Here is a 14,856-nt window from a genome sequence, read left to right on the forward strand (position 1 = left end):
AGTCTGAAGATGCTTATTGAAAATACGAGAAGTCCCTCTTGCATCTGACATCATTTCTTATAACCTAATCTGTAGTATTATTTCTGTTTTCTTTGAGATACAAACTGTTAAGAAGCACGTCAAAGAAGCTCTAAAGTGGAAACTACGCCAGTTATTTCTAGGAACTGGTTTTTTTCTTGTAACTGCGTCTTTAGTATCATCTTGTTAGCAAACGATTCTGAATTTTGCCTTATTTTGTCAGAACTACTCCCCGAATGTTATATTTGTGATGTTGTGAGGCTCTTAAAACTGACAGTAAAGTGTATCAGTGAGGAACGCAGCTATTTTTGTCGCTATTTCGTAGCAAGTGAAGTGGCACAGTGGTTAGTACCCTCCACTCTCATTTGGAACGACGATTGTTCATATTCATGTCGGGTCATCCAGATTCAGGTTTTCCATGATTTCCCTAAATTGCTTGAGGCAAATTCTGAGTCAGTTCCTTTGAAAAGGGCACAGCTGATTTCCTCCTTCATCCATCTGCCGATGGCTCACTGAACTCCAAACTTAATATTTTCTCGATTTCTATATGCTTAAGAAGTATCTTCAAAATATTTAAGGAGCTAGACGTCTTTCCAAATGTGTATTACAGAGTCAGTCCAATCTCGCAGGTGCCCGGGTCCCCTTTCTAAAGCGTGAATGACCGCCTTTTGCAGCACGGACCGCTGCGATATGAGCAGAAAGATTCAGTGTGGTTCTGGAAGGTACAGACAGGGATTTGGAGTCATGTTGACTACACTGCCGTGGCCAACTTCTTTGCGTTTACCTGATGAGGATTCACGGTGCGAATTTCCCAGTCACTTTGTGTCACAGACTCTCAACTAGGTTTGAGTCTGGGAGGTCTGGCGACTTGAAGTGTACAGTTAACTCATCCTGGTGCCCTCCGAACAACTTGCGCACACTATCAGTTGTATGATACACTGAATTGCCCTGCTGGTAGATGCCATCGTGTCGAGGGAAAAAGAAACGGCATCTAGGGGTGGAAATGGTCTCCAAGCACAAATAAATGCGTATGTTAGTCCATTGTGCCTACCAGAATAACGAGGTCACCTGACACGAAAACATTTCCCTAGCCCATAACGCTCCCTCCTCCAACTTGGTCGCTTCCGATTATTGTCTGAAGCAGATGTTTCACGCCTATGAATCATAAAACGCTATTTATCTGAAAATACCACCTGTCACCACTCGGACTACCTCCAGCTGCGGTACTGGCGTGCAGATTCCAGCCTTCATCGCCGGTGAATAGCAACCAGGGCGGGTGGATGGACCAGGCGTCGCCTGCAGAGGTCTGTATGCAGCAACGCTCGATGAACAATCGTGAGGAGGAAGTGCTTGTCGGTTCTGGGTTCATCTGGCTGGTCAAATGCTCAGAATTTTCACGTCTATTTGCCAGTACAATTCTCCGCGTCCGTCATTCAGCTACGTTGTCTATGTCCCATGGTACACGTGCACCACAGTTACCTTTTTGACGTCAGATAGATCCCTCCGTTTACGCATTTCGACTAGGACTTCACTGTTCTCCAGAAGACCCGGACCGGCTCTATACAGTATACCCCCCTCCTCCCCCCCAGTTTTAGTGATGCCACCTGCATCCTGTTGATGGCTATTGCACTTTGTAGTCCAACATAGGGGGTGTTCACGTGAATGTAAGTGGGCTGTGTAGACGCAGAAGCAAATATTTAATATACCACTGCTAGTTTTGAACCACTGTAAGTGATTTATACGTCCACAATGTTAGCGATGGTTAATTTGATGGAAAACTAACTGCGCTATCACCACAGCGAATGAAATAGTTAGTCTTGTTGTGTCCCTGAGATGTCACGCAGTGGACTGATTGATCGAAATCGTGACAAATAGTCGAAAAGTCACATAATTTATCAAAAATATTGTGCAAATGCTATGGGATTTCCTAAACTTTTAACAGTCACTTCAAAAAATATAGTTATCTTATCAACTTTTTGATTGTTTTGTAGGTACATATTTGCAACCTTGGTACATATTGAGGTTCTTCCATTACTATATAGTATCGGGCCGCTGGAGCAGCTTCTATTTAGTTCAAAAATGGTTCAAATGGCTCTAAGCACTATGAGACTTTACATCTGAGGACATTAGTCCCCTAGACTTAGAGCTACTTGAACCTAACTAACCTAGGGGACATCACACACATCCATGCCCGAGGAGCGATTCGAACCTGCGACCGGAGTAGAAGCGCGGTTCTCGACTAAAGCGCCTAGACCTGCTCGGCCACACCTGCTATTTAGTAAAAGCCCTTAGAAGTACAGGGTGTAACAAAAAGAATTGCCTGATTTGGCACGTCTATGTTTCTGAAACTAATAAACAAATACAATGAATTTTGTTTTTTGACGAACGGGAAAGTCAAAGAGTTTTTTCATATTTCTTCGTAGGTGTTCAATATGCCCCCCTTGAGAGGCATGGCATATCTCAGTGCGGTATTCAAATTGTTCTCACTCTGCAGCGAGCATGTCTTGTGTGGTGTCACCGCCAGACACCACACTTGCTGGGTGGTAGCTTTAAATCGGCCGCGGTCCATTAGTACATGTCGGACCCGCGTGTCGCCACTGTCAGTAATTGCAGACCGAGCGCCACCACACGGCAGGTCTTGAGAGACGTACTAGCACTCGCCCCAGTTGTACGGACGACTTGCTAGCGACTACACTGACGAAGCCTTTCTCTCATTTGCCGAGAGACAGTTAGAATAGCCTTCAGCTAAGTCCATGGCTACGACCTAGCAAGGCGCCATTAACCATTTCTAGAGAGAGTCTCATTTGTATCATCCAGAATGCTGTATACAAATGATGGATTAAAGTTAAGTATTCCAGCAGCTACGTACTTTTCTTTATAGCGTTCATTACGTATCCTGTTTCAGACTTAAGCAAGCCTGCGTGAATTAAACGCGTGCCTTTCGGTTACCCGTCACTGTGGACTGGCTGTCTTGTCAGTCCACTACATCTTGAGTTACAGCTTTCACAGCTGTTTATGCGATGTTTCCGTTCATTCATTGTTATTCGAAACAGAGGCACATAAACAGAGTTTTATATAAACTCCCACAAGTAATAATCACATACAGTCAGGTCCGGTGACCTGAAGGGCAGTAATGTAAGGTGAATCACTTGGTTTAGTGCGACCAATCCATCGTGCAGTAATCCTTTCATTTAAAAAATCCCTCAATTCCAGATACCAGTGCGGCGGTGGCCCATCGCGTTGGTAAATGAAGTCTTTCGAATCAGTCTCCAACTGTGGCAAAAGAAAGTTTTCAAACAAGTCGAGATATGTGCTTCGTGTAACAGTGTTCTCGGAAAAGAAAAATGGACCATGTGCCTTCTGCCGTGAAACTGCACAAAACATATTAAATTTTGGAGAGTTCCTCTCATGTTGTACAACTTCATGTGGTTGTTCTGTACCTCATATTCTCACATGATGACGGCTCACCTTTCCATTTAAATGGAATGTTGCTTCGTCACTAAACACTAAGCGTGCAAGATAACTGTCTTCCTCCATCGTGCAAAGAAATAAATTACAGAATTCCACATGTTGTTGTTTGTCATCTTCAAAAGGAGCCTACAGTAGCTGAATTATGACATTAAATGCAACAGAAATCTGATAACTGATAGGTATAAATGAATTCCATTTATGATTAATTTATACTAAAAGTAAATAATAACATAGTAACAAAGAGTTTCATTACTTTACATTTACATAATTTGTGGGTCTCACAACGAAATAGTATTTTACGTTCAAACAGAAGTATTTCTGATGCTTCAACATTGCATCCTACCCCCATGAACCATGAACCTTGCCATTGGTGGGGAGGCTTGCGTGCCTCAGCGATACAGATGGCCGTACCGTAGGTACAACCACAACGGAGGGGTATCTGTTGAGAGACCAGACAAACGTGTGGTTCCTGAAGAGGGGCAGCAGCCTTTTCAGTAGTCGCAGGGGCAACAGTCTGGATGATTGACTGATCTGGCCTTGTAACACTAACCAAAACAGCCTTGCTGTGCTGGTGCTGTGAACGGCTGAAAGCAAAGGGAAACTACAGCCGTAAATTTTCCCGAGTGCATGCAGCTTTACTGTATGGTTAAATGATGATGGTGTCCTCTTGGGTAAAATATTCCGGAGGTAAAATAGTCCCCCATTCGGATCTCCGGGCGGGGACTACTCAAGAGGACGTCGTTATCAGGAGAAAGAAAACTGGCGTTATGCGGATCGGAGCGTGGAATGTTAGATCCTTTAATCGGGCAGGTAGGTTAGAAAATTTAAAAAGGGAAATGGATAGGTTGAAGTTAGATATAGTGGGAATTAGTGAAGTTCGGTGGCAGGAGGAACAAGACTTTTATTCAGGTGAATACAGGGTTATAAATACAAAATCAAATAGGGGTAATGCAGGAGTTGTTTTAATAATGAATAAAAAAATAGGAGTGCGGGTAAGCTACTACCAACAGCATAGTGAACGCATTATTGTGGCCAAGATAGACACGAAGCCCATGCCTACTACAGTAGTACAAGTTTATATGCCAACTAACTCTGCAGATGATGAAGAAATTGATGAATGTGCGATGAGATAAAAGAAATTATTCAGATAGTGAAGGGAGATGAAAATTTAATAGTCATGGGTGACTGGAATTCGATAGTAGGAAAAGGGAGAGAAAAAAACGTAGTAGGTAAATATGGATTGGGGCTAAGAAATGAAAGAGGAAGCCGCCTGGTAGAATTTTGCACAGAGCACAACTTAATCATAGCTAACACTTGGTTCGGGAATCATAAAAGAAGGCTGTATACATGGAAGAATCCTGGAGATACTAGAAGGTATCAGATAGATTATATAATGGTAAGACAGAGATTTAGGAACCAGGTTTTAAATTGTAAGACATTTCCAGGGGCAGATATGGACTCTGACCACAAACTATTGGTTGTGAACTGTAGATTAAAACTGAAGAAACTCCAAAAAGATGGGAATTCAAGGAGATGGGACCTGGATAAACTGACTAAACCAGAGGTTGTACAGAGTTTCAGGGAGAGCGTAAGGGAACAATTGACAGGAATGAGGGAAAGAAATACAGTAGAAGAAGAATGGGTAGCTCTGAGGGATGAAGTAGTGAAGGCAGCAGAGGATCAAGTAGGTAAAAAGACGAGGGCTAGTAGAAATCCTTGGGTAACAGAAGAAATATTGACTTTAATTGATGAAAGGAGAAAATATAAAAACTCAGGAAATGAAGCAGGAAAAAGGGAATACAAACATCTCAAAAATGAGATCTACAGGAAGTGCAAAATGGCTAAGCAGGGATGTCTAGAGGACAAATGTAAGGATGTGGCGGCTTATCTCACTAGGGGTAAGATAGATACTGTCTACAGGAAAATTAAAGAGACCTTTGGAGAGAAGAGAACCACTTGTATGAATATCAAGAGCTCAGATGGAAACCCGGTTCTAAGCAAAGAAGGGAAAGCAGAAAGGTGGAAGGAGTATATAGAGGGTCTATACAAGGGCGATGTACTTCAGGACAATATTATGGAAATGGAAGATGATGTAGATGAAGATGAAATGGGAGATACGATACTGCGTGAAGAGTTTGACAGAGCACTGAAAGACCTGAGTCGAAACAAGGTCCCGGGAGTAGACAACATTCCATTAGAACTACTGACGGCCTTGGGAGAGCCAGTCCTGACAAAACTCTACCATCTGGTGAGCAAGATGTATGAGACAGGCGAAATACTCTCAGACTTCAAGAAGAATATAATAATTCCAATCCCAAAGAAAGCAGGTGTTGACAGATGTGAAAATTACCGAACTGTCAGTTTAATAAGTCACAGCTGCAAAATACTAACGCGAATTATTTACAGACGAATGGAAAAGCTGGTAGAAGCCGACCTCGGCGGAGATCAGTTTGGATTCCGCAGAAATGTTGGAACACGTGAGGCAATACTGACACTATGACTTATCTTAGAAAATAGAGTAAGGAAAGGCAAACCTACATTTCTAGCATTTGTAGACTTAGAGAAAGCTTTTGACAATGTTGACTGTAATAACCTCTTTCAAATTCTAAAGGTGGCAGGCGTAAAATACAGGGAGCGAAAGGCTATTTACAATTCGTACAGAAACCAGATGGCAGTTATAAGAGTCGAGGAGCATTAAAGGGAAGCAGCGGTTGGGAAGTGAGTGAGACAGGGTTGTAGCCTGTCCCCGGTGTTATTCAATCTGTATATTGAGCAAGCAGTAAAGGAAACAAAAGAAAAATTCGGAGTAGGTATTAAAGCCCATGGAGAAGAAATAAAAACTTTGAGGTTCGCCGATGACATTGTAATTCTGTCAGACAGCAAAGGACTTGGAAGAGCAGTTGAACGGAATGGACAGTGTCTTGAAAGGGGGATATAAGATGAACAAGAACAAAAGCAAAACGAGGATAATGGAATGTAGTCGAATTAAATCGGGTGATGCTGAGGGAATTAGATTAGGAAATGAGACACTTAAAGTAGTAAAGGAGTTTTGCTATTTGGGGAGCAAAATAACTGATGATGGTCGAAGTAGAGAGGATATAAAATGTAGACTGGCAATGGCAAGGAAAGCGTTTCTGAAGAAGAGAAATTTGTTAACATCGAGTATAGATTTAAGTGCCAGGAAGTCGTTTCTGAATGTATTTGTATGGAGTGTAGCCATGTATGGAAGTGAAATATGGACAATAAATAGTTTGGACAAGAAGAGAATAGAAGCTTTCGAAATGTGGTGCTGCAGAAGAATGTTGAAGATTAGATGGATCACATAACTAATGGGGAGGTATTGAATAGAATTGGGGAGAAGAGGTGTTTGTGGCACAACTTGACAAGAAGAAGGGACCGGTTGGTAGGACATGTTCTGAGGCATCAAGGGATCACAAATTTAGTATTGGAGGGCAGCGTGGAGGGTAAAAATCGTAGAGGGAGACCAAGAGATGAATACACTAAGCAGATTCAGAAGAATGTAGGTTGTAGTAGGTACTGGGAGATGAAGAAGCTTGCACAGGATAGAGTAGCATGGAGAGCTGCATCAAACCAGTCTCAGGACTGAAGTCAACAACAACAACTACTACATTGCATCACCAGATAAAGAATTCACGGAAATTGATATTTTTGGAGGCAAAATTGTCCTAAATGCATGACTGTGGCATTGAGACTACTTCAGATACATGGTAAACATTTTCGTAGGTACTCTCAACGATAAAGGAAAATTCGGAAACCCTTTCTCCCAAATTTGGTGATATATTGAGATTGATTCAAAATAAATCAATCGTTATATATATATAATTACTTGTTAGCGAACGCAAATGCCACGTAAAATGGTTCCATCCAGCATCAAAGTTCCATTCACAATCGTTAACGATCTAAACATAGGTAAACAGAATAAATGAAGAAGCAACACACAGCTGGGGAATTGGTATACGGATGTAATTCACTACGTATTCTGGATATTTGGAGAAATTTGATGTCATAAGAAAACCAAAGACGCCAATTTGGAGCCACATGTTTGCAATTTTTGTAAAATAATGTTTTCTTATTCCTAAACATAAAGTATTTATTTGTACCAAACTTTGTGTAAACTGAATGGCAAGCTTTTGGCCACATTTTGCATCATTTCCTTAGCCGCCAATACCATCTTGTAGCCACTATTTTTAATCTGCTTATTGGGGCTTATTCCTAAACAGAAACTATATACAGTTGTGTAAATTGTGTGACGGTCTTTTCTCCATTATTCTGAGCAATCAAGCTACTATGCGTCGGATTGTGCACAGCAGGTAACAGCGTCAAGATCCTGGGTTCCCAGTACATGGAACACTGCATCTCATTGAGGCAGCGTCCTGTAGGATGATGAGGGGTGATGGTGGGGTGGGATGTTCCACATGTCACACGACTTGCGGGTATTTCCGCCGCTAGAGTCAGTCATTGACAGCAACGTTGGCACATCATAGGACGAAGAGAATGGTACGGACGGAGGGATATAGGTCGTTCGACACTTTACGCTTGCAGGGTATGCATTATCGGATCGGTCAGATGTTATACTGATGGCTGACAATAATTACAGCTTAATCTTGTAAGATGGCTATAATTTCGCACCTTACAAGTACTCATCTACATACTTTGCCGTGACTTAAAACCGGAATTGGGTACCATTTGATAGGTTTTACATCGTATATATGAATATTTAAAGAAGACTGACATTGTCGCGTACTCCTTGTAAATGGTTGTTAAAGCTTATTGCACAAAAGGTGATGGAGTGTCTTTGTTATCAAAACTGCATAATGAATGATTGCCTTACTAGTAGAGACTGGAACACCAGTGGAATTGAACGGCTGGCGTAACTTAGGCCCTGGGTGGCAAAGCCCGCACGGATGTGTTGGTCCTGCTTAACACAGGAAGTGGCCCTAGACGGACGGTCTGGGCATCCGAGCGCTGAAGCACATAGAGTGGCGGTTGGTCGGTAATTTAGTGAGGCCGGAAGTATAACCAGATAATACTTCGGAAACTCTGAAAGCCATGGACGCCACAGAGAGGAACGATGAAGTGTTACCTCGCAAATCACGCAGGCTGGGTTATTTCCGAGCAATTTTATTCTGAGAAGCGTGCCATTGTATGAATTCCTAATTAACTGGGATAGGTATCTCCTCGCAAACTTTCCGCGCTGGACGACAAAAGACTAAAATATGACATATGCAATAGTCGGGTCTACTGCCGGATGTTTGTGTCGCTCTGGCACAATATTTGGGCCACGTAACTCGTTGCCTTCTTCAGGTGCTACCTGAGACTGCCGTATTGGACGATCTTGTCCAGTATTTATGCCCAGAGGGCGCTGGGTGCTCTCTTTGCCGTCCGCGCCCGCATGGACAAGATCCTCCAATACGGCAGTCTCAGGTAGCACCTGAAGAAGGCAACGAGTTACGTGGCCCAAATATTGTGCCAGAGCGACACGAACATCCGGCAGTAGTCCCGATTATTCCATATGTCAAGATCTCGCCGGGAAAGCCTGAAGAGTTACGACTAAAATATGGTTTGCAAGAATCTGTAGAGAGGGAGAATATTCCGTGGTTTCGAGAGTATGATTCGCCTTCTGCAGTTACGAGGGTGGGGAGTCGAGCTTTGCTGGGAAGCCAGCGGTGGAGAGAAAAAGTCTTCCATTTTGACTGCCCGTGTTTGACGGTTGCTCAGTATCCGCTTTGTTGGTACAGACGGACTTGCTGTCTTTGCTCTCAGATTTTATAGTTAGACGGTTAGGCACTGTATTGTTGCAAACTTATACTATTCTGGACTTCATCTCCGGGTAGGGAGTCGTCGATGAGTTCAGTGATTGAGAGCGTAGACACATTATCTGTATTCCGCCCTTGTGGCTGGGAGTTCGCGTTTCTTGTCTGTAGAACACAGATAGGAGAAGACAGTATTAGATTATACTAGTCAGAGGACCGCCGTCTGCCGTACTAGTGTTTGAAGGAGTTTTTATTTTGCGACTGAAGTTGTTCCATCGTCACAGACGTGTACGAGGACCATCACTCTGACACACCGGACGCAGTACACACGGTGATATTGCTGATTGCTTCGGTATATTAGGGATATAAACGTAGACAGCTGTGATCACGTAAGTTATATTTCCACTGAGGTTGCACATCACTGTAGATCATCTTTGAAAGTATTGTCTTCCAGTGTTTGGTACGTAGATGATGTCAGTCATCTCGCATTATTTATATTAGATCGCGTAGCCATAAAAGGGGGCAGATCTGGGCAGTTTGATCAATCATATTAGGGTGGAAATTCATTTGTATCTCTTTATGTCCACTAGACATTGATATATAAACATTTGTAATATATGAAATGGTTTTAACCTACAATAAATGTACAAGCAGAAACTACATTTCTCATTTTGTAGTTACTAGTTCCCTTAAACATTTATTTATGTTCATGTTGTAATTTATATACACTCCTGGAAATGGAAAAAAGAACACATTCACACCGGTGTGTCAGACCCACCATACTTGCTCCGGACACTGCGAGAGGGCTGTACAAGCAATGATCACACGCACGGCACAGCGGACACACCAGGAACCGCGGTGTTGGCCGTCGAATGGCGCTAGCTGCGCAGCATTTGTGCACCGCCGCCGTCAGTGTCAGCCAGTTTGCCGTGGCATACGGAGCTCCATCGCAGTCTTTAACACTGGTAGCATGCCGCGACAGCGTGGACGTGAACCGTATGTGCAGTTGATGGACTTTGAGCGAGGGCCTATAGTGGGCATGCGGGAGGCCGGGTGGACATACCGCCGAATTGCTCAACACGTGGGGCGTGAGGTCTCCGCAGTACATCGATGTTGTCGCCAGTGGTCGGCGGAAGGTGCACGTGCCCGTCGACCTGGGTCCGGACCGCAGCGACGCACGGATGCACGCCAAGACCGTAGGATCCTACGTAGTGCCGTAGGGGACCGCACCGCCACTTCCCAGCAAATTAGGGACACTGTTGCTCCTGGGGTATCGGCGAGGACCATTCGCAACCGTCTCCATGAAGCTGGGCTACGGTCCCGCACACCGTTAGGCTGTCTTCCGCTCACGCTCCAACATCGTACAGCCCGCCTCCAGTGGTGTCGGGACAGGCGTGAATGGAGGGACGAATGGAGACGTGTCGTCTTCAGCGATGAGAGTCGCTTCTGCCTTGGTGCCAATGATGGTCGTATGCGTGTTTGGCGCCGTGCAGGTGAGCGCCACAATCAGGACTGCATACGACCGAGGCACACAGGGCCAACACCCAGCATCATGGTGTGGGGAGCGATTTCCTACACTGGCTGTACACCACTGGTGATCGTTGAGGGGACAATGAATAGTGCACGGTACATCCAAATCGTCATCGAACCCATCGTTCTACCATTCCTAGACCGGCAAGGTAACTTGCTGTTCCAACAGGACAATGCACGTCCGCATGTATACCGTGCCACCCAACGTGCTCTAGAAGGTGTAAGTCAACTACCCTGGCCAGCAAGATCTCCGGATCTGTCCCCCATTGAGCATGTATGGGACTGGATGAAGCGTCGTCTCACGCGGTCTGCACGTCCAGCACGAACGCTGGTCCAACTGAGGCGGCAGGTGGAAATGGCATGGCAAGCCGTTCCACAGGACTACATCCAGCATCTCTACGATCGTCTCCATGGGAGAATAGCAGCCTGCATTGCTGCGAAAGGTGGATATACACTGTACTAGTGCCGACATTGTGCATGCTCTGTTGCCTGTGTCTATGTGCCTGTGGTTCTGTCAGTGTGATCATGTGATGTATCTGACCCCAGGAATGTGTCAATAAAGTTTCCCCTTCCTGGGACAATGAATTCACGGTGTTCTTATTTCAATTTCCAGGAGTGTATAAAGAGTAGGAAGGAGGAAATAATATGAAAATTAAGAGATCCTAAGGTCTGCTTCAGGGGATAGTAAGACAGGGTCAAATCTTAATTATTCGCATTCAGTATTTTCCGTTGCGCATATTCATTTTTACACCCACCTGGAGTAGCGTCAAGGAATCTTACCTCAAGTTATAGAAAAATATCACATGATAAATATACTTTGAAAGCTGTACACAATAAGCAATTCATCCCAGCTTGGTCATGACAAATCTAAGGCCACATCAAACCCAATGCGAACAACACTGGTTGGTAACAGATCCCTGCGTCTCCCTATTCAGACAGTGGAACCGAGGCGGGATGACCGATCGTTGTCTTACCCTCATTATGTGTAATTATGGAAATACGCTTCTGTCTTGAGCAATACCAGTTTTCGCATTTAACTCTCTTTACCATTCGGTGACGTTTCATCATTTTATGTCTTCAGAAATTTGCTTGATAATCTTAAAAATTGTGGTTTACAGTATTTATATTCATAACATTATTAACATAACATCAAATACTGATATTTCTTTAACTGAACGTCCTTGTTTATGGCTTATTCACGTGTTCCGCATCTTGATGTAGCCATTGTGTGTTGGGCCGGAATTTGTAACTTCGTATTCAGACCACTTTATGAGGATCGTGTGTGTGTGTATGTGTGTGTGTGTGTGTGTGTGTGTGTGTGTGTGTGTGTGAGAGAGAGAGAGAGAGAGAGAGACAGAGAGAGAGACAGAGAGAGAAAAAGAGAGAGAGAGAGACAGACAGAATGAGTGTGTTTTTGTGTGTTTGTTATGTGTATGGAGCTTCTGATAGTTCTTTGACAGCAGGGAATAGAATTCCATTGGTCTTTTGCACATGGAATAAAATTAACCCACTGTAGGTGATGAGATTTTGAAGAAATACATAAGGGTGTTGAAGATAAAATCTGTGTTTGCTCAAGGCAGGAAACTGATTCCGTAATTACATAGTCGAAAGAACACATGAAAAAAATTGGTATCTAATAACAACCTGACTATCCTATTTACTTCTGCCATTGTCAGTTATGTACTCATCCACAGCTCTTAGCGTTCCTTATCCTGATCCAGTATCACTGCCTGACATAACTCGGCTTCATTCCAAAATCGTTGTTTCATTTTTATTTGTATACACCTTACAAACTGTATTCAAGACGTTATCCACTCTGTCCAACTGATCTTCTTCCGAACGACAATGGGGAGGAGGCAGGACACTGGAAGTAGAGAAGAGCTGGAAGCCGTGACTATGGAGGGTGGTGTACTCCCGACCGTACCCCATCATCTGGCTTCCGAGGCAACAGGAACATCCTCCAGAAAACTATTGCCATAGCACACGTCCAGGCCTGAGGGTGTACCCTGGGGCAATGACAGCAGCGGCGACGGCGGTAGCGGATCCAGGTCCATCGAGTCGACGAGCGGGGATGGTGGAGGCGAGAGCATATCGTCCATCTGCTCTTCCTGGAATGCTCTGATGGCACCAGCGGGCAGCTGCGAACACCGCGCAGCCCTATGAGGACGTGAATCTGGGGGAAGAAAAGCAGCAGACTCATGGGGCAAATGAAATGCGCGAGGTTGATTCTGGTGTCGGTGCTGCAAACCGTGGGGACCTACAATCAAATACATAGAAGAACCAATGCGTTCCTGCATCACGCCTGTTTCCGAGCGCCCAGGGTTGCCACAAAATCGGAAAACAACAACATCGCGTGGCGCAAAGCGATACTTGCGGACCATTGGCGGCGCCGGATACTGCGGCGGATGTAGCAGGTGTAGCAGCGTTCGATGGCGGCAGCCATGCAAATATTCCGACGATGATGGTCCCTCCCCTGGGTAGGAGCGTTAGGAGGCTAGAAAGAGTTGCATCACCTGTTCCCGTGTGTGAGTGGTGCAAAGCTTGGCCAAGTGTTGCTTAGAAGTGCGTACGAAGAGTTCTGCTCCTCCTTTGGAGCGCGGGTAAAATGAAGCACTTGTGAGACGGCGAATGCCATTCCATTCACAAAACTGTTCCAAACAACGTGAAGTGAACTGTGGTTCGTTGACCGACACAAGTATTTCCGTCAAGTCTTCTGTGCAAAATATGGAGGACAACGTTGAATGGTACTACGTGATGTGGTAGAGTTTATAGGCCCCACAAAGGGAAACGCCCTAAAAGAGTCTCGCAGCTGCTACGGTTGCAGGTTCGAATTCTACCTCGGGCATGGAAGAAGTGTGTGATATCATTAGGTTAGTTAGGTTTAAATAGTTCTAAGTTTAGGGAACTGATGACCTCAGATGTTGTCCCATAGTGCTTAGAACCATTTGAATTTTAGAAGAATCTACCATTTGAGCCAACAAGTGTTCCAGAAAGTCGCTGTGCACTTGTTGCCATGGCAACTGAGTCTTACTTCAAGCTGAGAATGTTTGTGGCGAAGCGGATTGGTTCTCCGCGCATGAACGACACTGTGACGGCATCTGTTCAATGTGGGCATCCATGCTCTGCCAAATACAGTGTCGGCGCGCGAACTGTTTAGTGAGAAGAATTTCGCAATGTAATTGATGGAGCAATCGCAACACATTCTTTGCAACACTTTGGGAATAACCACACGGGATTGTCCACAATCATTTGGAACAAGAGTCACACCTTGTTGAAATGCAAGGTTATGCCAACGTGGTGCGCAACTGAGTTCTGGATACTGTTCAATGAACGAGGCCAAGACCAGTGAATATAACGCAAGAAAATCTTATGATCTGGGTTTGCTTCCGAGGCCTGTGCAGTTTTTCTGTAGTGCAAAGATAAAGATTCCAGAAATTCAGAGTCCTCCGCATCGATTTGGCAACAAGATGCGGCAGATACATCAAAATCAGAGTCTGGGCCAATCGGAAGGCGAGATAGCGTGTCTGCATTGCCATGCTTTGCCATAGTTGTGTACACAATTTCATAGTGATACTGCGAAAGCAACAAAGGCCAGCGTTGCAATTTTTGAGCAATGCGCGTAGGTACCGGCTTTGTAGGATGAAACAAGGATTTCAAAGGCTTTCGATCTGTCACTAAACAGAACTTACGACCATACAAAGACGGATTATGGTCACACCATACGGAATAATGAGACCCCCTTTTTTAATTTGAGAATAATTGCATTGAGTAGAGTGAGCAACTTTGAGGCAAAACGGATAGGTCTGTCTTGTGCTCCAATTCTGTGCAAAAGCAGAGCGCCGATTCCGTAGGAAGAATCGTCGACTTGCAAAAGTACTGGCTTGGCAGGGGCAAAATGTTCTAAACATCTGGCACTAAGAAAAACGTTTTTGAGTTTCTGAATTGTCTCTTGACAATCTTTAGTCCACACAAAGGCACATTTTTCCGACGCAAGCGATGCAATGGAGCCGAGATATGAGCGGTATTATGTATGACCTGAATGTAGTATCTCATGTTGCCTAGT

This window comes from Schistocerca cancellata, chromosome 9 (genome assembly GCF_023864275.1).
Source record: "Schistocerca cancellata isolate TAMUIC-IGC-003103 chromosome 9, iqSchCanc2.1, whole genome shotgun sequence".
Classification (NCBI taxonomy): Eukaryota; Metazoa; Arthropoda; class Insecta; order Orthoptera; family Acrididae; genus Schistocerca; species Schistocerca cancellata.